This window comes from Micromys minutus (assembly GCF_963924665.1).
Source record: "Micromys minutus genome assembly, chromosome: 1".
Lineage (NCBI taxonomy): Eukaryota > Metazoa > Chordata > Mammalia > Rodentia > Muridae > Micromys > Micromys minutus.
Window position 1 is genome coordinate 22259241 of NC_137969.1, and position 25812 is coordinate 22285052.

Consider the following 25812-nt stretch of genomic DNA (forward strand, 5'->3'; position numbering starts at 1 on the left):
AGAAGTCAAACTGTCCAGAAACCATTTCTTTGCCCAACTTTCTCTTTATGATATCTACAAAGACACTTGATTTCGAAAGAACATATTTGACAAAATCGGCCTTAGGCCTTCGGCACATCTCTTTGGAAGACACAATTTAATGCATAACAGGCTTCAAAACCAAAATGCCACTGGAAAATCCAGTCTTTAATTATACTCAACTTTCGTTGCTATGTCTTTTCTCTCATCAACACCATCAGAATCATTATCAAGCTGTTTTTACACATTCTCAGCCTTTTTGTTCCCATTGTTAGAATGTGCTAGACTCAAGCACAGCCAAATAAAACAGCAGTCTTGCAAGCCCAAGAGCTCATCCCCACTCTCACTCCTGTGTAATCCATGCCCCAGAATTGCTATACTTCCCAAATAAAACTGCTACCCATTTCCAATAGTCCTGTAATGGAATCCTTCCACACCCCCAATCATATTTAAAGGAAGTAGCCTATCCATATTGAGCAATCTCTAAAGAAAAGAGTTTTGCCTTCATCTGAAACCTAACATCAACCATATTATAGCTTAATATTCAGACTGTTTGGCATAAATTGGAAAACCTATTTAACTCTTTCTCTGTTCCATCTGCTAATTTACATGGCTGGCTGGGAAAGTGATCAGAACAGATTGTGAGCAGCACAGAGAGAGCCCCAGCCTGGCCAAGCTTGTGTCATTCTGTATTAATTTTTTCCCTGAGCACAGGCTTTGTGCCTAGGGATGAGCTACAGGGCATATTTGTATAAAAACAATACCCCAGTGTTCATGGAGCACTTCACTCAAGAATACTCCAGTTCTCTCTTTAAAGTACCTAGAGTTCTTTCTACAATAAACAAACAAACAAACAGCTCTTTTTTTAGGACCTAGGTTTCCCTTTATACACAATCTGACCAATTATTTGTAGAATTTTTAATTTAATTTTTATTTTTATCACTACATAAAGTATTGGGTTTCATTACTTTTTTGAACATTTTGTTTTATGAATCATGAATCATCTTGCTTTCCATTTTTTGCCCCTCCCCCTTAAACTTCGTACTCTACTACCCATCAGTAGGCTTCTTTCCAGCTTCATGTCACATGAGCTCAATTTCTCTTCCTGCATCCTCAAAAACACCTTTCCCCAGTCATATTCTCCTTTCTAATTTCATGACCTATATTCACACTAACACACACACACACACACACACACACACACACACACACACACATTGTGTGGGGAGATAGGAAGACAGCTTGGTCATAAAAATGTCTTTTATTATAAGGACCTAAGTTCAGAACCCAAAAAATATCCTTGCATTCCCACATGTATCTTGTAACTCAAACATGAGTCAGGGGAAGGAGAGAGAAACCCATGGTTTCCTGGAACTCATTAGATCATTGGTAGGAAGTTTGGTAGAGCAGAGCATCTTTAGATACACTAAGAGACTGTCTCAAAAAACTAAGGTGAAGAATAATCTAGAAAGACAGCCAACATTAACCTCCGGCTTCCACATACATATAGGCACTTGTACATACAACATGCATACATACATACAATGACCAAATGTGTGTGTGTGTGTGTGTGTGTGTGTGTGTGAGAGAGAGAGAGAGAGAGAGAGAGAGAGAGAGAGAGAGAGAGAGAGAGAGAGAGAGAGAGAACTGGAATCCACATATGAAAAAAACATTGAAGATTTGCCTTTCTGAGTCAGATTACCTTGCTTAATTTAATACTGTGTAGGTTTACCCATTCTCCTACAAAATTTAGAATTTAATCTTTCTTTGTAGCTGAATAATATTATATTGTGTATACATATCACATTTTAATCATTCAATCATCTATTGATGGACATTGTCTTAGTATTTCATTGCTGTGAAGAGACGCCATGACTAAGGCAACTCTTATGAAGGCAAACATTTAATTAGGATTGACTCACAGTTTCTGATCTTTATTCCATTATCATCGTGGCAGGAAGCACGGCAGCCTGCAGGCAGACATGATGCTTGAGTCAGGCAGGAGGAGGCTGTTCCACACTGGGCAGAGCTGTAACATAGGAAAACTCAAAGCTCATTCCTACAGTGATGTACATCCTTCAGGAAGGCCACACCAACTCCAAAAAGGCCAAATATTCTAACAGTACCATTCCATGTGGACCAAGCATTCAAACACATGGGGGCCAAACTTATTCGAATCATTGAACTACCCTAGTTTCAATGTGCACATTAATTTTACAATGGCTGCACTGACATGTTTAGAAGATTATTAGCTAAGGAGACAGGTTCCTACAGCTTCTTAAGAGACCCCAGAATTAGAGAGTGTTTACCTAACATGGGGTTCATGTAACAAACTGGAGACTTCGGATCAAGTCTCAGCCCATCTGCTAACTAGAATTGAGTGTTCACGCTTTAGTTCACAAGACCTTTGCTTCTTCTGTTCAAAGACCAAAAAAGTAAGGGCTGGGACAAGGTAGGAAATGAGAGCCTATCCTTGCCCAGTGTTCCACCAGCCCCAGGGTCCAGATGAGATTCTTTAATGAGTGACTTTGAATCTCAAACATTATACTGAGGGCAGGGGTATGCTGTAGCCTAAACTGCAGCAGACACCAAGCATGGTATTGGCAGCTTTGAAAATGTTACTGCTCTATTCATATCAGTTATTAATGTTCCTGACCGCCTTAAAGATGGAAAGGTACCAGAGATTTCCTTCTTCTTTAGACGGGGGGGGGCGGGAGGGGGCAGATAGACAGAGTCAGAGAGAGACAGAGACAGAGAATGAGGGAGAGAGGTGGGCAGTCCTGTCCCTCCATAACACCACAGATCCAGGTCCATCCTGGGTATCCACCTCAGCCTCCTTCCTCTCCTCTATTCTGAGTCTGTCTCCATCACACCTGCAGCCTGTTCACCCTGAGAGCCTACCATGGGATTCCTCAGCAATTTTCTGGGCTATTTTTCCTTTTCCTTAATCCAACTCTTCCTTCAAGACCTGAATTCAGCCAGTGTGAGGACAGATGGTGTGGGGCCCTTTGCCCTGCCAATTTAGCAATCTTGGCAAGAACTGGGTCCTTGTGTGCAGGAGGGGGAATGATTTTGCTAGCATAGTTTAAAAATACTACAGTGTTTTTAACCTCAGGGAAAAATGTTTGGCAAACAACCCATAGCAGATTTTTTTTACTTCTTATGGATGATGTCACATCCCCAGCCAGATTTGTCTAAACAAGGCTCTACTAAAGAAAAATGGCTAGCTCTGGGTGCCGTTACTATGTAACATTAAGAGGCATGCCAAGAAGAGGTTTTGGTTAAGATGCTTGGGTCTGGCCTGTGTCTTAGCTCTTCTCCAGTTCACTGTGAGGTCATTAGAGCTCTAAAGTCTCATGAATTAAAAGCAACAAGTTTTAATCTATAATCAGTTCAGCTCAGCAACCGCTGAGTGGTTTATTGTAATGGCATGGTATTACCATCTGGGGTGGTAAGTAAGACAGCCACCAGCCAGGACTTTGTAATCGGTCATGCTTAAACTCAAATACTGGGGACCTCTCCTGGTGTTCCCTTTGCTCAGCAATATCTTCCTTCCGGGGTAATCTCTGCTTGACTCCTTTTCTGCACTGAGACCTCACTCAGTCTGCACGTTCTCTCTACACAGATTCAAGCTCGAGTCACGGGGTAAATCCCCCAGTGTACACATCCTGACCAACGTCTTGTTTCATCCTGTTTCATTCTGTCATGGCGCTGTGCTGCCGTCTACTTTTATGCAAGATTAAGCCATGGCCTCTTCCCATGCCAGACCATAGGACAAAAGTCCCCAGTCCTTACAATGGGGACCTTAGAGGTAAATCACTCATCTTGGAAGCCTTGCAACATTTGAGTCCGCTTCTTCAAATGTGTGGCAGAAATAGCAGCAGTGTCAGTCCAGACATACTGTTTGATTCTAGCACGAAGCTGCGTGATGTGCCAAGAGCAACTACTGACTCAGCTGAAGTGTTGACACTTAACCCATGAGACCTCTCTGGAGAAGCTTGCTATACATTCAATAGTGGGCTTGTGAACATGGTGTGAGGCATAGATTTTAGGGAAGTTGTCTCTCTGCCCTTGCTTACCTCTTCCCCTGGCAGCTCCAAAGGGCTTAAACATGGTTGTAATAGAAAACACATGACAGAATTTGGGTGGCACTCTGAACTGCCCCTCATAGGGCCTGCAAGCTCTCGCAACGAGCACTCATATTTCATGTACAGATTCTTCCTTTCTGTGGGATGCTCAGTCGTGGCATCTAAGACAGCAAGCAGAAACACCTTAAGATGCACAAGGATCCACAGCGTTCTCCAAGAGATCAGGCTTTTCAAATTTGAGCTTTTCTCCCAGTAACTATTTAAACCTTCATACGAAGAATCCAGTGGTGTCTCAGAACCAGCTGAAGTTGAGCGCGTCTGAATCCAGCAGAGGAGGACAGTTAGGCTTAAGTTCAAACCCAAATGTGCCATTTGGAAGATACTGCTGTGATGTGAAAGAGAGCACAGTTAATTGTGATGGGATGAGGGTTCACAATGTGTGTCCTGGGACCACGGGATAGAAGATAAGAGAACACAATTAGAGAAAGCTGCGTCCCTCCCCTCTGACTTGCGCCCAGTGTCCAGCTGCCTGAGGCACCGTAATGAGCAGATGCTAAACTGTCATAAATCAGGAAAGCTAGTACTAATTAACCCAGCTTCCACACAGGATTGCTCTTGCAATTTTTAAGTGGATTTTGATCCACTGAGGAGACAGAACTTAGAAAAAGATAAGCTCTTCCAATAAATGCCACAACTCCTCCCCCACGATATAGAAAACTGACTCATGTTTGTGAGATATGGTGCGTATAAGCCGCACCGTGCGGGTACAGCTCATGACAGCAGCCTGAGCCCAGCTGTCTGACAGGAGCCCGGACTTGGCAGGCAGCACCAGCTGCAAGCAGGAAACTGAATACTAAGAGGTGTCAGAATGTTTACCCAGAACTCTTCTTCATTTCTTGACACTTAAACTCTTCTTATTCCAAAAAAAAAAAAAAAAAAAAAAAAAAAAAGATGAAGACAAAGACCAAGGTGAAGAAAAAAGGAAGAGGAGGAGAAGGAGAAGAAGAAGATTGCAAAAGTTGAAAGTAGAACCAAGTTTGGGTCTGCCCCGAGAACATACTGGAAATCCATTTCTAGAAACGCAGGTTGGCAGGAAGACATTCTGTATCACAGCTCTGGACTTATTCCTCCTTCTTGGGAGTCTATAAAAATTGTAAAGGTTAGACATAATTTTTAAGTTTACATTAAGTTGCTAATTTCAATAGACACTCAATTCATAATAAAAGTGGGAGGGGCTGGAAAGCTGCCTTCTTTAGATTGGCTCCAGGGAGGGGACACACATGCCCAACTACATTTGAAGGTGAGTTTATAGTTTCCTGCCTTGTGATGCTACCTTTATAACCTGTCTTATGAGAAAGAGGAGAAAACATTTCCCCTGGTAACTTCCCTGAGTCCATTCAATGGAAGAGGAGGAGCTAGGCAGATTTTAGGCTAAGCCAATGTAACTCCAAAGCTACCCAGTCCTACACTTGAGCCTCCCAACAGACTGAAAGGGAGCATGTTCTCTCCGAATACTGGCATTGACGGTCCTATTTGTTAAAGGATACCATGCTCCAGGAGAATTACCAAGAAAGAGAAATTGCTGATCAGGCAACAGCACAGAGGCATCCTCTCCTGCCCCACATGCAGCTCTGCTGTAACAGGCTTCCTCTCTCCACATATATAGCCTATTATGTGCCCATCAGGGAGGTGACTGGAAAGATACAGATGTTCAGTGTAAGCCAGGCTCAGATCTGGAATCCTCACAGCCACCTCTTCAGCCCTTCAAAGTCATGCCCCCAGCTGCATGCTCTCATTCCCAGGTTCCTTGTGGAAAACATAAAGGATTATACTTCTTTCAAAGCCAAGTGTACCCTCAGCAGGACAGCCAGATCCTCAGAACCCTAGTGTTCAAACCCAGACTCCGGTGAATTTCCCTGAACTACCCTCTGGTGACTCAAGGCTCCTGGACTTGATAGACCATGAGGGTGGGGAGAGAGCATGGCGGTCAAGAGGCAAGAAATCTTGCAGCAATTAGCATAAAATCAGCGACAAAAGATGGAAGGACCCAGGGGAGTTGTCAAGGTGTGCAGCCAAGAGAAAATGTGCGCTGTGGTCCTCAGCTGAGTGAGTGTTGCCCTGTTCTAGCGGTTCCTAGACCACCATCTTCCTGTCCCTTCTGCATCCCTGTAGCTTGTTGCTTTGTAGGTTCCTCAGTGAGCTTGGCTACCCTCCTGACATGCAGATACACAACTCGAAGGCTTCAGATGTTTTCCCACGCCATCCCTCCAACCCTATCTTCCTTCCTTATCCCCTGCGTCCCTCCCTTCGCCCTTCCTTCCCTTCATTTCTTCCTTCCACCCTTCATTTCCCTTATTTCTCCTCATTTGGTCCAGCAACCCCCCTCCCATCATAGAGGCCTCGGCTTTCATCATCACCTCCCCAAAGGAAGTATTTTCTGAACCCAGAGCCTGTTACATACATATGAGAACCGCTGTTATCCATTGTCAGAAGATCCACCATATTTAGCATTTCTCATTTAACACCTTTCTGGCCTACTACCCCCATGAAGAAGCACTTGTTTTTCTTTTTTGACTTTGAACCTCTCTACATCTGACCCAGTGCCTGGCAAGGAATAGGCAGAGGGAGCCAAACATCAATGAACTAATGATTGCTGAAGCAGGCCCACCTCAGTGCATTGAATGAAATCGGTAGTTCTGTGTTAGTAAAGTGTGTTCAGATTTGACTCCTTGGAAAAATAAGCTACAAGAGATAAAGAGCAGGTATATGTTTATTTCAGTTGTATTTCAGCATCTAATAGCATGTTTGGCAGATAGGCATTGTTCTCTGCTTTTTGAGACAGAATTTCATGCAGCCCAGGTTGGCTCAAACCTACATTGTAAAAAAGAAATAATCTTAAACTTTAGATCCTGCTTCCTATCTACCCCCCAAAGGGGTAGGAATATAGCCCTGATAATAAATATTTAATATATAATGGATGACTTATTTTTCTCTTTTAAAAAAAGCAATAAACATCACATATAACCATATTCCCACCAATCTTTAATTTTTCCTTATTTGGTATTTTATATTGAACTTGACTTTTCAATGTCCTGAGAACTAACTGTAAACATGGGCCCTTTCACTATAACTTATTTGTCTACATCTCTCTTTTGAGAAAGTGTCCCCATACTCACTCTAGATGAAACAAGTCAGGAGTCTGGCCTTGGCCAATGAGACCTGAACAAACAGAATGAGAACAGAGACTTAAAAGGGGCAGGTGTGTATGGCTTCCTCCTTCTTGCACCCAAACTTCAGGAAAATGAGCCTTGGACAGCCTGCAGAGGGAAGAAGGCCCTTGTATGGGTGAAGACTAATATCCCTTCAAATTTCTTATTTAGTAGTTCTATGCCCCAGTATACCAAAATGTGGCCTATATGGACAGAAGATTTTTACAGAGCCATAAGTTTAACATGAGGTCATAGTGCAAGCCCCGACCCAGATTGCCTAGTTCCTTTAAGAAGAAGAAATTTGAACAGATGCATAGAGGAGGCTGTGTTAAAAGAAAGACATCCATCTACAAGCTTAGAAGATGCCAAATACACATCTTCCCCCTCAAGAGGTCCAGGAAAAAAAAACAAAAATGCTTTAACTTGGGCTTCCAGCTTCCAGAACTAGAAGACAATGCATTCCTACTGTCTGAGCCACTACTCTATGTATGCAACAATGACTTGCAAAACCTGAGAGACTTATACAGGTCTAGACCAAAACAACTGACTGACTAACCTGACTCAACTGGCAGCAAGCCCACAAGACAGACCTTGTGTTAAGCCCCAGATGTGATAAAGGCTCAATGAGAGAGAGAATGAATTGCTTTGTATCTCTCTGGGCGTCAGTTTTCAAAACCGCAAAATGAAATAAAGAATATTCTTCTCACGTAGTTATTGGCAAATTAAATAGGTTGACACCTAAATCTGCTTAGTGCAATGCTTGGCTCATAATTAACACCCCATAAGAGCTTATTTTAGTGTTTTCTTCATTAATTCAAAACCAGAGCTATCCCCACCCAAAAGAGATAAACTTTGAATTTATTCTGAATAGTGTAGGAATTTGTTATAAAATTCAGCATCAATAAAATCCATTTAAGTAGCATTAAATCATCTAAGACCACTATAGTGGGTACTCCAGAGGACAAGCTTAAATGGATTAAGGTTAAGGAAGAAACAGATTGGCATATATTGAGTCTGTAATGTGTGCTCCAATTATGCTACATGACTTTGCGCATGGATGTGGAAATTACCTATGATCCCATCATCAGAAACAAACACAGGAAGAATAGGCGCCAACCACTTCTCTTCTGAATCTGGGTGCTTTCTGAATAATCCCTGAGAGGATGCATGTGTCCTTGGAGTTTAGGGAGGCATTACAGCCACGAGACAGTCCACATGTCCACTAGGCAAAGCTCACTTTGAGTCACTTAGCGGTCTGCTGTCATGTGTTCTGATTCTTGTGAAGGGCTGCACACGAATCTGTATGACGTAAGGTGAGCGTTGACAGCCTCCACACCTTCAAAACTAGTACCACAATTCACAAAGAGGAAGTCTGGCCTGCTACGAGGCCAGACTGCCCAGGGCTGCAGCTGCATTTCTCAGAAAACCAAAACTAACAGGCACATATACAAGGCGGTCTGTGCTAAACGACTCCGCTGAGGGGAAGAACATGTCAGCCCTATCTCCCATGTCACCCTGAGTTCTCCAGGATGCGACTGTGGACCCCCTCCCCAGGATCTAGCCATCTCAACGCTGAGCTCTTCACTGAAGAAAGGCTGAGCAGGTAAACTAAGCAGAGCTCCTCTGCCTTAGCATGTGTCTCTTATTTCACACTGTCATGGTGATCATTAGAAAGATCTTCGCACAGATAGAGACAAAGGATTTTTTTTTTTTTGAAATGAATGCCTGGACTTTTCATACCTCATCAAATGGCCAAAGGGGAAGCCAGTTTCTTCAGCCCATCTTTGAAGACTCCTTCGTTCTGCTAGAAAAGAACTCCAGGTGTCTGCCCATAAAATAATGTAAGATTAAGGCTTTTCAGTCTTTCTTTCTGGAGCTTAAACACCTCAGCCCCCAAGCCTATGTTGCTAAAATCAAGAGACAAAGTCTGATGCCGTGTGTTTAACCTCCATTGGAGAAGCCCCCCTAGAAAGGCAGCCTCAGTAGAAGGAAGCCATTCAAAGAAAAAGCAAACTCCTTCAGCCCTGGGGAAATATGTATGTATGTATGTATGCATGCATGTATGCATGCATTTTTAAGCTAATATGGTTTTTTTTTCAGCTTTGTTGCAGAAGATGTAGGCTCTAGAATAAGGCAAATGCCCTCCATTCCCAGGACAAAGGAGCCTGAGTCAGATAAAGCAAGGATAAAATGCTTATCCTCCATTGCTGCCTGGAGGCAACTCCTCTAGGTTTTTCTCAGAAGGTCTGTGACAACAAATGTGAGCGAGGGGGGGATGATAAGAATTGTCATCAAAGTGTGGACGCTGACTGAGAAAGAATATGACTGGGATTCATTGAGACTTAGTTTTTATGAGTGTCGCTCTTGTCTAAATTTTAGCACAGCCCCCCACTCTCTGGGCTCAGACGAACTGCAGGGATGGTCATTTTAAACCTCAGGAAGACAATGGTATCTCTGGCTAATTGGAGGCACAGCACAGAAACTTTAGAAATCCTCCCAGAGGCCTCGTATAAAATGTACCCTAGAGAGGTATGAAGGAAAAGTGCATTGATTTAACTCGGGCTCCAGCCAGCCATGCTTCCTGCCTTAACTCGCTCAACCCTCCTACCGCCTTGATCCTCTAAGGAGGGATCATGTTCTCTGGTTCACTGATGGGAGCTGGTGTGGCCCAAGAGTCATGGTCAAGGTTTACACAGCAATGAATTCAGTAAACAAAATTCAAACCTAAACTGATTTCGCCCAAGTGATTCTTGCTAAAAGTGAGCAGTGTGCTTACAGCTCTGTAGTCGATGTCCTTGAGTCCATTCCCAGGGTTCTTCTCTGAGCCCAGGGATCTTCACGGTGGCAAATCTGCCCCCTCCCCTTCCTGAGACACCTTCTCAGATGACAGCTATGAGCAGGGTCATTATAAAGCCAAGAGCTATCACTTTCTGTTCCATCTGGTCAGCTCTGGCCTAAAACTCAGGGGACCCCATTCCTGGTTTGCTTTTGTTGAGTCCAGTGCTGCCTAGGCTAGAACTGTAGAATGTGATGGTGACTCTGACACTCTGACACTTTGACTGGGCATGTTCTTTTATATCTTTTCCTCCATTCCTGATTTCCCCCTCTCCCCCTCCCCCTCCCTTTCTTCCTCTCCCTCTTCCCCCCTGCCTTCCTTCCTCTCCCTCTCCCCTTTTCTTTCCCTTCCCTCCTGTGTGTGTGTGTGTGTGTGTGTGTGTGTGTGTGTGTGTGTGTGTGTGTGTGTGTGTGATGGGGGTGCATGGTTGGGGGGTGAGGAAGCTAGGAAACAAAGGAGTACTTTGGTCCTGGTCTTCCACCTTGGAGGCAATGTCTTCATTGTTGCTGCTACACTTGCTGGCTGAACCCAGAGTGTCAAGGGATCCTCTTGTCTCTGATCTCATCTCATCCTGCAAGTGCTGGGATTATAGTCACAGTCACTGCTCCAGGCTTTGTGTGAGTTCTGGGGATTTAAACAAAGGCCCATATGCTTTGCTGGCAATCACTTTTAGCCACTGAGCCACCTCTCCGGCCCAATTTGTAATGAGACAACATCAAAAGATGGAGATTGATAATTATTTAGTCTTATTAGTATTTGTATTAAGGGAAGTACTATACATACCTGACACTCAGTACACAGTCAGTAAACATTTTCTTTTTTCTCTGCCACTCCTCTTTCCTGACCCCAAATCAGATCCAACTTCATTCATAAACATTCCACAGCTACCATCAAATTTGTTATTATATATCAATATGCAAATATTTTGTTTTAATGATCTCATTAAAATATAGTAATATACCAAAGTTCCACAGCCTGGTATGGAGCCTTTGAGTACCTGGGTCCTCATTTAATGATCTTAGCAAATTAACGAAGTATGAGAGGCAAACATTATAACAACAGTGACAGATAATAAAGCTGAAACTCAGAGAATTTCATTTGATTGAACTGCAAGGTAGAGTAAAGAGTACAGGCTTTGAGATTTCCCCCTAAAGTGGGCATGACGCTAGCATGTGTTAAAATGCCTTTGGGTAAGTGGATTAACCTCTTTCATCTTCGCTTACATGCTCCTGGCATTTAATCGTTTTGACACTTAGTTGCTATGAGGTTGACAGCAAACTTAGCCACTGGGTCTGACAAAGAAGACTAGATACCCAGAAAGTGCATTGATGGCAGCCAAGTTGTGCCATACTCAAGTTCAAAGACAGGAAGGACATCAGAATGCAAGCTGGAGGCATTCTGCTCTGGATCTTGCTACATACAGAAACCAGTCATCATCCCTCAGCACGTCAACTGCTGAGTTCTATCAAGGGCACAGGTCTTCTGGGTTTACTCAGTCATGCCCACCGTTCTAGCAAGAGATTAAGGAACTAAGTTACTAAACAGAAAAAAAGATGTAGCCCAGGCTGGTTTCCAACTTGGAAGATAGCTAAGAATGACTTTGAATGTCTGACCTTCTGGCGTCTAGTTAAGTGCTGGGATTACAAGCAAGAGCCACACCCAGTTTTATGTGGTGCTAGGGATCAAACCCTGGAACTCCTGCATACTAGGCAAGTACTGTCCCCATTGACTAAATCCCCAGCCCTGTTCTGGTTAATTTAATCATGTCTTCCAAATACCATCAATTTAGATGGTCGTATGAGAGGATGTTGTACATCAGACAATGTTCCTGGTCCTTGTAGTTTATCATGTGTCCTTACTTTACTTCATTCAAGAAAACACTAAGGGCCTAGAATATTCCATATACTGTTCATTTCACACATGCATGAGCAATTACACCCAGGTGAACCCAAGTCCTAGTTGCCCATAACTTAGCCATCCATTTTTACTTTTAATTAAAAACTGACAAAACACAGTTGCAAGTATTTATGTGGTAAAGGGCAATACTGTGATTTACAAATACAATATGGATGGGCTGGAGGGGTGGCTTAGTTTGGCCACATAAGCATGAGAAACAGATCTCCAGATGTGGCAGAGCCTGTATGCAATCTCAGAGCTAGAAAGGCAAAGATAAAAGAATTCTTGGGAATTGTTAGCCACTAATCCACTTGAATCCATTAACTCCTGAGCCAGTGGGATACCTTATCTAAAAAAAAAAACAAAGAGCAATTGAGGAAGCCATATAAAGTCAGCATCTAACATCTACACACATACACACACACACACATGTACACACATACACATATACATGTACACACACATACAAACATATACCTTCCTACGCACTTAGACACACACACACACACAGGTGGGGGGAAGAACATTTGAAATAAAAAAATAATATGAAATAATTAACCCCGGAAGTCCTTGCTTTTTGTGGTAAGGACAAGTAAAGTTCTCTCTGTTGGTGACTATAAAAGACACAGCGCATTATTTATCATAACTATAGTGCTATGTGTACATCCCCAAAGAAAAGAACTTTCTCTCTCCAGCTATTGAGGTGGTATGTCCTCATTGTCACCTTCTGCCAAACTAAACAGTGGCTTTTAGAATTACCAAATAAAGAGTCTAAGAGCATGTTCAGTGGATGAAATTAGTTAGCACCAAACTTGAGCACCTGAGTTCAAGACAAGCCAACTCTCAAAAGTAGCAGATATGTACACAGATATTGTCTTATGCACACACACACACACACACACACACACACACACACACTTTTTTAATCATAAAGAGCTCTTAGATGTATGCCACTGTTCTTTGCAAAGTACACATTTTAAATATTATTGCTAATGATCATCAGAATTTTGCTTCCCAAATAACCTGAACCCAAGAAATGGTATTCTACTGTCTGTTGTCCTATGAGCTGAGCTCTGCATAAAAGTGAAATTTCACTACCATTTGCTTGAGATTGGTCTATGTTCTCTGATGAGTTTACTTTCAAATGAACCCAAGGCTAGCTCCTAGCCAGGGTCATCTCTGAGAGGGTGAACTGCCATGGGCATCCAAGTGACTGGGATCTCTTCAGCTCTAAAAGCTTACTTCTTCCAGGACATTCAGTTCTGATGGAGCTCAAGCCAGCATTTCACTCAGGCGCTGTTGCTTGTGTGGCCATCTGTGATGCTCACATATGCTGAGTTGTTATTTCAGACCATTAGTGTGTTTCTTCCCAGAAGCCATCCTTACAGGAAACCATGTCACAACTCAGGGGTCACTATGTAGGCACAGCATCAAAACTGCCATTGCAAGACAGGGTTTGCTGAGCCACTGATGGAATGATGCCCTGACTAGCACTGGGAGCCATCTGTCCCGGAAGGATTAGCAGATGCTTAGAGACCACAGGTGTTAAGGTCTCCCTCCCTTATAAACAGGGCTTGGATCTATTGATGAACTCCATCTCTGAGTACTCCCGCAGGATCCTCACTTTCCCTCCTACAGCTCACCCTCTATTTCTATCTCAGTTCCCACTCCACTACCTGCCCACCTTAGGGGAAAGCAATGCCTAGATTTCAATCAAGACTTTTACTTCTCAGGAATAAGATTTTAGGCTTGTTACTTAACCTCTAAAGATATAAATCGGTCCTTTATCTAAAGGATTTGTTATGCCTACCCTTTGGTTTTCTGGTGAGAAATGAAATTCACTCTTGCCTCTGCTCTCTCCCCACTGTCCCCCCCATGTGCTCATGGCTGGCCTCTTCTCTCTCTCTCTCTCTCTCTCTCTCTCTCTCTCTCTCTCTCTCTCTCTCTCTCTCTCTCTGTGTGTGTGTGTGTGTGTGTGTGTGTGTGTGTGTGTGTGTGTCTGTCTGTCTGTCTGTCTGTCTGTCTCTCTGTCTCTCTGTCTTTCTTTGCCCCTACTACCCTCTTAACTCTCCCCCCACCCAGAATAAACTCTACTCTATACTAAAAAAAAAAATCATTCCCGATGTCTAGTGATTATTTACACAGAGAGAATAGTAATGGGTTTTGCTGCTAGCTGATTTATTTTATAGATAGATAGATAGATAGATAGATAGATAGATAGATAGATAATTGATTGATTGGTTGGTTGGTTGTTTGGTTGACAGACAGACAGATAGATTAACAGTTCTTACCCTGTGGGTCATGACCCCTTTGGAGGTTGAACAACCCTTTCACAGGGATTGCCTAAGACCATTGGGAAAACACAGATATTTGTTATGATTCATAACAATCACAAAAATAGTTACAAAGTAGTAACAAAAATCATTTTATGCTTGGGGCTCATCACAACATGAGAAGCTATATTAAAGGGTCATATTAGGAAGGTTGAGAACCACTGCTCTAGATAGTTTTTTGTTTCTCTTGTTCAGAATTTTGACCTAAAGAAATTCTGCAGACTTCAGTAGAGGCCAAGCCTCTGCAGGGTACTATTTTTTTTTTTTTAAATAGTAGACTTTTTTATTATTTTTTAAGTTTTACATTTAAGTTTTTATTCCCCTCTTGATCTACCCTCCAACTGTTCCATATCCCATACCTCCTCCCAGTCCCCACCTCCTGTCATTAAGAGGATGTTCCCACCCCACCATCCCTGCCTGACCTCTAAACTCCCTGAGGCCTCCAGTCTCTTGAGGGTTAGATGCATCTTCTCTGACTGAACCCAAACCCGAGAGTCCTCTGCTGTATATGTGTTGGGGGCCTCTTATCAGCTGGTGTGTGCTGCCTGGTTGGTCATCCAGTGTCTGAGAGATTTCAGGAGTCCAGGTTAATTGAGACTGCTGGTCCTCTTACAGGGTCACCTTCCTCCTCAGCTTAGTCTGGCTTTTCCCTAATTCAACCACAGGGTCAACAGCTTCTGTTGATTGGTTGGGTGCAAATATCTGCATCTGACTCTTTCAGCTGCTTGTGGGGTCTCTCAGAGGGCAGTCATGATAGGTCTCTTTTTGTAAGGGCTCCATAGACTTAGTAATGGTGTTAGGCCTTGGGCCCAGCCCTTAAGCTGGATTCCCTTTTGAGCAGGTTCTTGGACCTTCTTTTCCTCAGGCCCTTCTCCTTTCCATTCCTGAAGTTTTATAGACAGGAACAATTATAGGTCAGAGTTTTGACTGTGGGATGGCAACCCCATCCTTCACTTGATGCCCTGTCTTTCTGCTGGAGGTGGGCTTTACAAGTTCCCTCTCCCTACTGTACAGCATTTCATCCAGCCCCCCCACCCCCACCATGTTGAGTCTGCAGGGTACTATTTTAAGGTGATTTCTATAAAAAGATAATCTCATCATACTCATATTTATTTTCATCGTTCATCTGTCAAAGATGTGGCAGCATCTTAAAATTCCTCAGATGACCTGACCCCCTGAAACGTTTTAAATTGGGTGCTCAGCATATCATTCCCTTTAGAGTGTTTTCCTTGTCACCTTCAAGGAAGTTCGGAATCCTCTGCAGTAACAGGAAGACGGAGTCAATAACTATCGTTCACTATGTTTACACAACAATCTAAGGTCTACTCATTGGGCTGCAGAGGTGGCTCAGTGGGCAAGAGTACTTTCTGTGAAAGCAGAAGGACCTGAATTTGGATGCCAGCCCCTGCATAAGAAGAAAGCCATCAGAGCATGGGCAGGCACGCCTGTATTCCAGCACTGTGGATTGGAGACAGAGAGTCACGCAAGCCGATACCATAGAGCCAGGGTCATTGGAGACGCAGTCTCACAGGAATAAAATGTAAAGCAATAGAGCAAGACCTCTTCCTCTAGCATTTGCATAGGCACCACTCACATAGGCCAGAGAAAAGTAGCACTGGGGATTATGCTAACTTCCTGGCTCTTACTTGATTTTCAGAATAACGCCATTAGCCAAGAGGAACAAACGCCGCCTGTGTCCTCATTTTCCATGTTAGAGAAACTGAGACTCGAGTTGTACAAATCAGCATCCCTGGGAGTGGAGATTTCTTGGTAGGCGGGTGAACCTGAATAAAAGAAGGGATAAAGAAATAGTTAATCATGCTTCAGGAAGCTGAATTCCAAAGTCGGGTTTCAAATGTACTTCAAGTCACAGATGAAGGGCTGAACTCATCAGCAACCACACTGTGCAGTTTGTATACAAGACAGATATGGCTCCAGAGGGCTCTCGCTGAAAAGGAAAATGACAGAATTGTTCAGTATTGCAAAATCTGGGTCATTTGGATTGCTGCTGTACAATGGAATCTTACTTAAACAGAATGCTGTATTCACAGTTCTGGTATGCAGCAAATGGTACTGTTACTGTTACCCGTTATTATTATAAATTGCATTATTCCTAGTCCATTAATGATGAGATTATCTACCCTTTTGTGCCTCTTTGGATTTTAAGCTTCATGCAAATGTCCTTTTGGATTTTTTCTTGTGAAACAATGATGCAGAAAAACAACCAGCAGACAGAAAATGCTTAATAAATATGACTTTGAAAAAAAAAATGTCAGGACATTCACCTTTGATGGTTAGCGATCACTGGGGAGGCATTTCCTTCCCACGCCTAGCCCAAAAATTATGGAGTATAAATGAGTACTCCTTTCAACTTAGTTTCTCCTCTTTACCCCAAAATCTGCCTTTAATATCACCAAGTGAACTTTAATTAATTAATTATTAATTAATTAACAGAAAAATGAATCACAGTTGGAGACATTCGCAATTAATGTAGATCTAGCAGTTTCACCTTCAATTAGTAAGATTCTGGCATCATTTATGAAAGCCTAATAAAAAATGAGGTGAGAGAGACATAAATCTTCACACAAAAGTAGAGGAACATCTCAATAAGACATGGGCTGTAGCAAGTGCCCGATGCCGTAGTCTACCAAGAAAACAAAATGACAGAGACGCAATTGATAGTTACGTGATTTATTAATAATAGATATAGATTTAAGATCAATACTTAGGTGGTACATAACAAATAGACAAGACAAACAAACAGATAGATAACAGAGAGAGATTTATTGATAGATGGTAGGTAATTGATAGAAAGATACATGATAAATGATCAATAGGTAGATAAATTAATAGTAGAGAAAAAGAAATTGATAGATGATAGATGGATATATGATTAATAGATGGATAATATATAATAGGTAAATGTATTATAGATATGTAGACAGATAGATAGATAGATAGGTATTTGTTACTTACTACAGTTGTCCTGAACAGTCAAGTAACTTAGATAATAGAAACAGAAGCTTGATGAGAATACAAGGAAAAGAAAAATCAAAAGAAGGAATGACAGGGGAAAGTCATTATAATACAAATTAAGAGAATGAGAAGAGGAGGAAACAAAGGCCCGTGTTTACTACACAATAAAGTGGACAACCCGAGCACAGACATGGTGACTGTCCCTACTGAACCCGACAGCAGAAGAGAAAATGGAAATGGCTTTTGAAATCAAGATGCCCTAAGAGCAATAAATTCAAAAACAACTACAGATTGCATCAGTGTATTAGAGACCTTTTCAGAATCTTTTGAAAAGAACAAATAGCTGTCCTCCCGTGTTTTCTCAAGATGCTTAAGGGAAGTGACTTGTTACCAAGGCAGTTGCAAAATCGTTTTTAAAAATATCCTGCTGCTTAATCGCAGAAAAAAAAAAACTAGAAAAAAGAATTCTCCTCGACTCCTTAAAACTATCTGTAATACTAACCCATTTGACTTTTAATACCTCCTCTCACTGGAAATCCAATCAAGTGAACTGTTATAATTAATTGAATTTAGCTGATTTTCCCTAGCCAGGGTTAGAATTAGAAATTCAATCAGCAAAACAAGTGTTCTCCTCTAAATATGAGCATCTCTACACCATGACTTCCTCATTTTTGACATGAAAATAGGAGAAAATTATGCAAAATTCTAAATCATGGGCAAATTAATGACTGCTTCTAAGAAATACTAGTTTCAATATGTGTATTCAAAGTTGCAGGCATAGTGCTCTCTCTCTCTCTCTCTCTCTCTCTCTCTCTCTCTCTCTCTCTCTCTCTCTCTCTCCCTCCCTCCCTCCCTCCCTTACTCCCTCCCTCCCTCCCCCCTTCTCTCTCTTCTCTTCTCTTTCTTCAAATATTCATATACTACCTCTTCCCCAACTCCATCTTTCAGTGCTGGGTCTGATTGTAGAGGAGAAATCATATATCTCTCATAGGTATTTTGAACAAACCTTATGCTTCAGCCTTGACCCAGTTTGGGATGTACAGCTTTTCTGGCCAGTGCTCACATTGTCTTAGCAACTTGCAGCTTGCTTTTGGCTATTTCATATATCTGATCGGGTTCATTGTCATTAAAATGATGTTTCTTAAACTTTCAAAGAAACAGAAGTTTGTATTTTTATAAGCTTTATCTTCTGGGAATAAATGAGAAATATTTGAAAGCAAAAAAATTATGTTCTATAAAGTATGGTTTCCCTTCATGAAATATTAATTTTGACCAGAGAATGTGTAAGAGAATTGTCTGTGATAAAAATATGTCTCTCTAGCTGCTTGGTGGCACTGGCACATTCCCAGGGGACAACAAGAGTTCTCAAAGTTGACAAGGAAATGTGATTTTGTTGGTCTACATGTTTTCAGTTGTTTAAACTGCTTATGATACCATAAGGGTATTAATTATTTCTGGATTAAGATCCACATCAAAATACCATTCATTTATACAGAAAGTTCTTGCATCCTAACCCATTCTCTGAAACACCAGGCAGGCTTCAAGCTCAGAAGCAAACATTCTGGTGTTAATACTCAGTTCTGTCGAATACCCTGGGAATCTCACACATGCTTCTAGTGTGGAACCTACTAATGGCTTATACCCTTCAAATTCCTTATGTTTCTAAAATGAGTTTCAACCTACAAAGTGAGGATGTAATGAACTGATAAAAAAATAAACAGAGAAACCATTCAAAAATGTGAAACTGGCTGTCTGAACTGGTCATAGAGTTGGGCTGCCCTTTGCTCTCAGAAGTGAGCCCAACAGAGCATCTCTTTGTCATGACTTTTATTTTGCCTCGAAAGCCAGAAAGTGAACACCTGCACTAAATCCCTCCCTATTCTCACATAGTATTGCTGCTATTTTCATATAGACATATATAATATATCATATGAATTATATTTTACATATAGTATATTATATATATATATGCTGGTTAGTTTTTGTCAGCTGGACACTAGAACCACCTGGAGAGTGGTAACCTCAGTTGAGGAACTGCCTTCATCAAACTGACCTGTAGGCATGTCTGGGGCATTCTCTTCATTGATAACTGATGTGAGAGAGCCCAGACCTCTGGGCAGGTGGTCCTCGGTGACATAAGAAAGAAGAGTGAGCAATCCGTATAGATCAAGCTCTTCCATGGCCTCTGCTTCAGTTCCTACCTCCAAGCTGCTGCCTTGAGTTCCTGCCTTGACTTTTATCAGTGATAAACTGTAACCTGCAAACTCGTGAGAACCTTTTCCTCTCCTCTAACTTTGTTGTAGACTGTTCTTTATCACAGTAACCAAAAAAAAAAAAAAAAATCAAAGTACAAGAATATATTATTTAGCATTATTGCTTTTGCTAAGAATTGCATCAGCCATTTTGGAGTATTCTGTGCTGCTGTATGAATTTCAGGATGGTTTTTCTATTTCTCTGAATATCGTTGGGACACTGATAGAGACTGGTGGAACCAGTAGATCGCATTTGGTAATGTGGCCATTTTTACAATATTAATTCTTCTGACCTATGAGCACTGGAGAGTCTAGTGTCTTCTTCAGTTTCTTCCTTCCGTGATTTAAAATCTTCATCACAAGCCCTTTCCCTTTAGTTAATTTTATTTGTACATAATTTTGAAGCTATGGCAAATAAACCTGATTTCCTGTTTTCTTTCTCAAACATGTTTTTACTATTACATAGCTACTAAATTTTGTATATTGCTTCTGTAGCCTATTTATCAGTAATCAGAGTTTTCTGGTGGGGTCTTCTGGGTCTCATAAGCACTGGATAATATAATCTACACATATCTATGATTCTACTTTCCTATGTGTGTTTCTGTTTGTTTTCTTGACTTACTGCTCTACTGGGATTTCAAGTGCTGTGTGAGTAAGGACAGAGAAAGTGGACATTTTGTTCTCAATTCTCATGTTAGACATCAGAAACCCACTGGAGAAAAGAAAGCTAGAGGAGCTCTACCATTGAAAATAAAGCCATAGATTACTAATCCAAAACAAACAATGAACAGATTCTGGTCCCTTGAGACACTCAGTTATGTCCAACTAACTGGGTCACATGCAACTATGAATATATACCAGCCGACATTATAAACATAAAACCATTCGAATTTGTGTGACTTTATTTTACTGTCTTTTTCTTTTCCTTTCACGTTTCTTAGCTCTTTGAAAGTTTCATACAGTGTATTTTGATCATGTTGCCTCCTCAAATTTCTTCTGGGTCAACTCCCTTCACTAACACACAGAACTTAGTGTCCTCATATTTTTTTAACCAATCAAGTATAATTTGTAATGCTTAGAGAAGCTTAGGTTTGTGACTATCCACTGAGGTGTGGTCAACCTAACCATTCAAATATCTAGGATGGTCTGTGGTATCCAAATCTTATCTAAAATATCTAGAGCGTTTAGGTTACCATCACACATAGACAGGGCACCACTACAGCCCAGTTAGATCCAACAGGTTGACCTGTTGGTTATGGAGCCAGTGTCTATTAGCATTGGCTATGTACTCCATGTCTCTGGAGACTCAAACCTAGAAGCAGTGAAAGGCATTTAATTCATCTTCAAATTCAAGTTTGAGGTGGTTTTGTGTCTCTGTTGGGACATGAGTATCCTCTGATTCTTAGCTTTGCCCCACCTCTTCCCACTCTGTTCTTGTTTGTTTTCTATAAATCCTCCCGGTTGCTTGTCTTCCCTTGGATCTGTGTTCAGAGCAAAGCCAGCTGCAAGAACAACTCTGATGTTTGAATGATACTCCCAGTGTTTGCTGCGGGGGGGGGGGGGGGGGGGGATGTGTTCCTCACGTGTATCACAGACATCTCCTGTCATCTTCACAAACACCCGGAGCAATCACTGGTTTTACTACTCCTGTGTTACAAAGAAAGTAAACAAAGGCTCTAAGCAAGCAAAGAGCCATCCCAAAGCATAGTCAGGACCAAAGAGGTTTCACACGCCAGGTATGTGTGTGCCCTGAAACACCAATAACTCAACACATGTGAATGTCATTTCATCTTTGTATCAAATAACGATTACAGAAACTCGGTGGGTCTCTGTGGCAGAGGCTGTGAATAGCATCCCGGTTGGTTCGGTTCTCTTTGCAACAGCACATATCTAGAAGGAAAGCATCCTGTCTTTTCTATTCTTATTATCTTCATAAAACTGGCAGACATGCAAATCTAACTCAACCCCTTACCACATCCTTTACAAAAAGGAAATCAGATAAGAGTACTGAGTTCTCAGAAGAGCTCTTGGGACAATGTGGGTGGAGCAGAGAGCTGTGGCCTTGTGGTGGGTACTCTATCTGCTCTGCTGAAGCCCTTCTGCCTGGCTGACTCAGGCTTCTGTAGGGTAGGTCACTCAGACCCTGAGTTTTACTTTCTACAGTGCCGAAAGAGTTCGACTCATTAAAAATATATACATTTTAAAACACTCTCTGTATAATATACTACACACGTCTCTGAGAAATCGCTGCTAGAATGACTTAAATTACAGAGGTTTACATGTAAGCAACTGAGATTTCCCCAAGCCTCCCTGCTTTCCCCTGTGACAGCTATTTTCCAGAGACGCTGAAGGTTTGTTCTACAAGCAGCTCCATTGGAGAAGACAATAAATGCAAGAGATATAATAACATACCTCTAACGTTTTAAAGCCAGTGTTGTCATCAGATTTGGATGGATTACAGTTTTTAAGGGAGCTGTTTTGTGGGATCTTTGAGCTAGAAGACACTTATTTAGCCCAACAGCTTACTCCAGAGGAAGAAAATTAAACCAAAGCAAGCTCTCATGCTCTGTGCAGAGCTGTAGTTGCCACACTATGGCAGAATTAGAACTGGTCGGCTCCCACCTTACTGATGGGAAAGCCTTCGAAAGAACTGGCCTGTGCCTTGGAACTGTGTACCTAAGAGCTGGCTAAGAGCCAGGAACACAGGGAGTCCTCTGTAGAGATCTTAATTCCACTACCTCCAAATTATACAATCAAACAAGTAACCAATATAAGCAAATTGGGGTAGACCATGTTTCCTATCTAACCCTAATCATATAACTTACACTTAGAAGGTATTAATATCTTAAAATTGATATCAATCAGCCTAGACACCAGCATATAACATGCTTGATGTTGATGTAGCTGGCTAATCTTATTACATTAGTAGGAGTACACCACGCCTTATACTTTTACAATTTGTAAGACAAACTTCGTGTGCATTGGGTTATTTAGCACAATGCTATGGTATGAAGCAAAGATATAGATGCCATTATTCTTAAGAGACTAAGTTCTCCACCAGGGCTGCACATCTAGATGGTCATATCTCTTACTCTTCCCTTGACCTGGAACTTATACCTTATTTATATCTCCCTGATCTGGTGTTAAGCCTCCTCACCACCTCGAAAGACATGGCTTCTAGAGGAAACCATGGACCAAAGAAGTATAAGTGAACCAAATCCTAAGCAGAGTTCCTCCTCTCCTTCCGGTCCATGGCAGAACTGAGGTATGAGAGCAGAGGTGTCATGAGGAGCAGCAAAGGATCAGAGGACCCGAGCCCAGTTCAACTATTTCAGTAGCTTCTCCACGGCTGTTCTTCCAAGATTACGTAGATCAAGTATAAAGGCCACCTTCGGAGATGAACTGTGAGCTTCGTTTTCAAGCTGTGAAATCCACCCTGTGCCCTGTTCCGTTTATCTGGGAGTCCCAGGGCTCTGATGATCAAAGATCACACCAATAGTTTCTTGTCCCTGGATTCTTCTCGACTTCTAGCCTATGAATGGGAGACAACAGCAGATGAGCCGGGGAAGGAAGGAAATGAGACGGCTCCTTGTGTTCAGCCCCCTGTAGCTGCCTCCTGAACCTGCCTCAGTTGAAAACTGCTATTCTTCCACACTCAGCCTCTCCAGTCCAATCACCACTCCCTCCCTCCACCCTTGGTACAATGACAGCACCCCTGTCTACTGCCCCCGGGGTGTCCGGCTCTCTTTCCTGCCCTACCTGCTCACAGCTTCCAAAGGATCACGTTACACTACTCTCAAATTTGCTAATACAAGGACTCAGTTTCTTGCTGGATCTCCAGATGATATCCTGGAAATATCCTGTATGAGTCCCAGAGTCTTCAAATACATTAAAGGTGGCCATCGGAGCAAAGCACTTACTGCACGCTCCCAGAGTCTCTGCTGTTAATTTATATGGTAAATGAAACTAATGATCCCTCCTCTGAGGGTGAATACTAGGCTCAAATAAAATGTGGTGGCTGATGCAAAGTGGTATACAAATGAAACTTCCAGTAAATATTTTATGGGAAACTCACAGGGAAATGAAAAGCAACTCTTCCCCGGCCTGCCTCAGCAAGCCTGTGGATTCCAAGCAGAACCAATGAAGGCTGGGCTAAGGCGTCCTAGGCACCCAGGGAACGTGTACAATTACACACAAGGGAAAATCAGACTCAGTGCGTGCTTGCTCAGCTCCCTGGGGCAGATGGGATGGATGCTGACAGAAGGAGGACAGCATGTCAGGGGATGGGGAGTCCCTCCCCCACCCTGTGCCAGAAATACACCAATTTTTGACCTATGTTGATTTGCTTCCGCTCTCTTCCTCTAGGCCAGTGCCTGCTTCAAATCCTGCAAAGAGGCAGAGGTAGCATGTCCAACAGAAATAAAACATGATGCGCAAGGTCGAGTAACCAGTTTTTTGTTTTTGTCTTCACAGGCTGAATTGAAGATCCCTCTCATCTGCCAGGTGCCAAGGACAATGACCAGCCAGTAAGTACCAGATAGCACTTTAAATTACAGCTCCTATCTTCTAAAGCAGTGCCTTTCAACCTTCCTGATGCTGTGACCCTTTGATACAGTTCGTCCTGCTGTGGTGACCCTGGACCATAAATCTTTTTGTTGCTACTTCGTAACTGTAATTTTGCTATTGTTGTGAACCATATTGTAAATATCTGACATGCAACCCCCAAAGGGGATGTGCTGCCCCACAGGTTGAGAACCTCTGTTCTAGAGATCACAGGAGATACAAGATGGATGATGCCTCAATAGGGCCAGTGTGCTCAGATTGGAAGGGGGTTTCCTAAGAGACGGGGGTTACTGTGTAATTGCCTGTCCAGTAGCAACGTTTTTGTGCACAGGCCACTTGTTCTGGTCCAGCATGAGTGTGCAGCTAGAACAAAACCGAGAAGTCCAGACCCTCCCACAGAAATTCCAGTACTCACAGCCAGTGTAAACACCCTGTGACTCCCACAGGAGAAAATCTATAACACTGTTTTCTCTGTACGGAAAGTCTGAATGAGGTTTGTGATTGGTTTAGGATAACCAAATGTGTATAGAAAAATCTCAACCATGGCTTATGTCTGTGAATATAGGGGTAAAAAGCAGCAGTCTTAAATGCTCAAGGAACATCTGTAATGCAAAAATAACACCTTCGACAAGAGAAAATTGATGTCCTACGATGTCTAATTTGGGCCGTCAATTGGTTGAACTAAGAGATGCTAAGGGATTCATGAAGTATGGTGTCTGTAATGTAGCCCCTGGGAGACAGCTAGATCCTGAGGGCTTCGGCCTAATGAATGAATCAATCCCCTGGTGGACCCATAAAGACAATCGGTGGTACTGGGAGGTGGTATAAAGTAGGAGGGGCTTAGTGAAAGGAAGTAGGTCCCTGGGGGATGTCTTTGGAAGCTATATGTGCTCTCTCCACTTCCTACATGTCCTCCCTCCACTTCCTAACCGCCATGGTGTGGAGTTTGATGTGTCATGCTCTATCTACCATGATGGCCTGGTATATATGAAGTCATAAGCAGAGTGAATTTTTTTCCCTTTAATTGTTGCCGTCAAATATGTTGTCACAGCAATGTGGAAAGTGACGAATACAGGTACTATCTCTGAACCCGGTTTACTTAGATGTTCATTGGCCTCCTAGACTTATTGATTTGGTCACACGGCATCACTGATCTGGGGCAGACTCAGAAGCACGTTAATAGCACCAAAGAGGATGTGCTAAAAGTGGCTCTCAATCTCTTGCTCCACTTCACAGCTGTGTGATCCTGGGGGAGTTACCCAATTCTGTTGATGGAAAAATTACAGAGCCTTCTGGAAGACATGATATGGCCTACACGGGGAAGAACAACTTGGCTTTCAGTGGCTCCCAGAGGAGCACTTGGTGGCACGCAGAAAATGGTTCTATTTGGCAAATGGATGCTGACTTAGAGTGGGTACAGCTATAACCCAAAGGGGAGAACTCTGGCAACATGAGTACCCGCAGACCCCATGGGGGTCAGCATTGGGCAGACTAAGCTCTGTCCCACAGGATGGGGAAGCTGGATCCCATCCTAGGTCCCTATTCTCAATGCAGAGGAGTGAGCAGGGACCTCGCTGGCATAGAGTCTGAAGATGGGCTTGTAACCTAGACTACAGTTCAGAGCATCTCAGCTATTTTTCT

General features: G+C 42.4%; 1 pseudogene across 1 annotated transcript in view; it reads left to right on the forward strand.

Annotated features, from left to right (window-relative positions):
- Positions 1-25597, forward strand: part of LOC308440109 (solute carrier family 49 member 4-like) — a 166461-nt pseudogene extending 140864 nt beyond the window's left edge. The window contains exons 4-5 of the transcript in view: positions 24082-24134; positions 25408-25597. The product of the transcript in view is annotated as a solute carrier family 49 member 4-like (transcript). The remainder of the gene's footprint in view (positions 1-24081; positions 24135-25407) is intronic.
- The last annotated feature ends 215 nt before the right edge of the window (positions 25598-25812 follow it).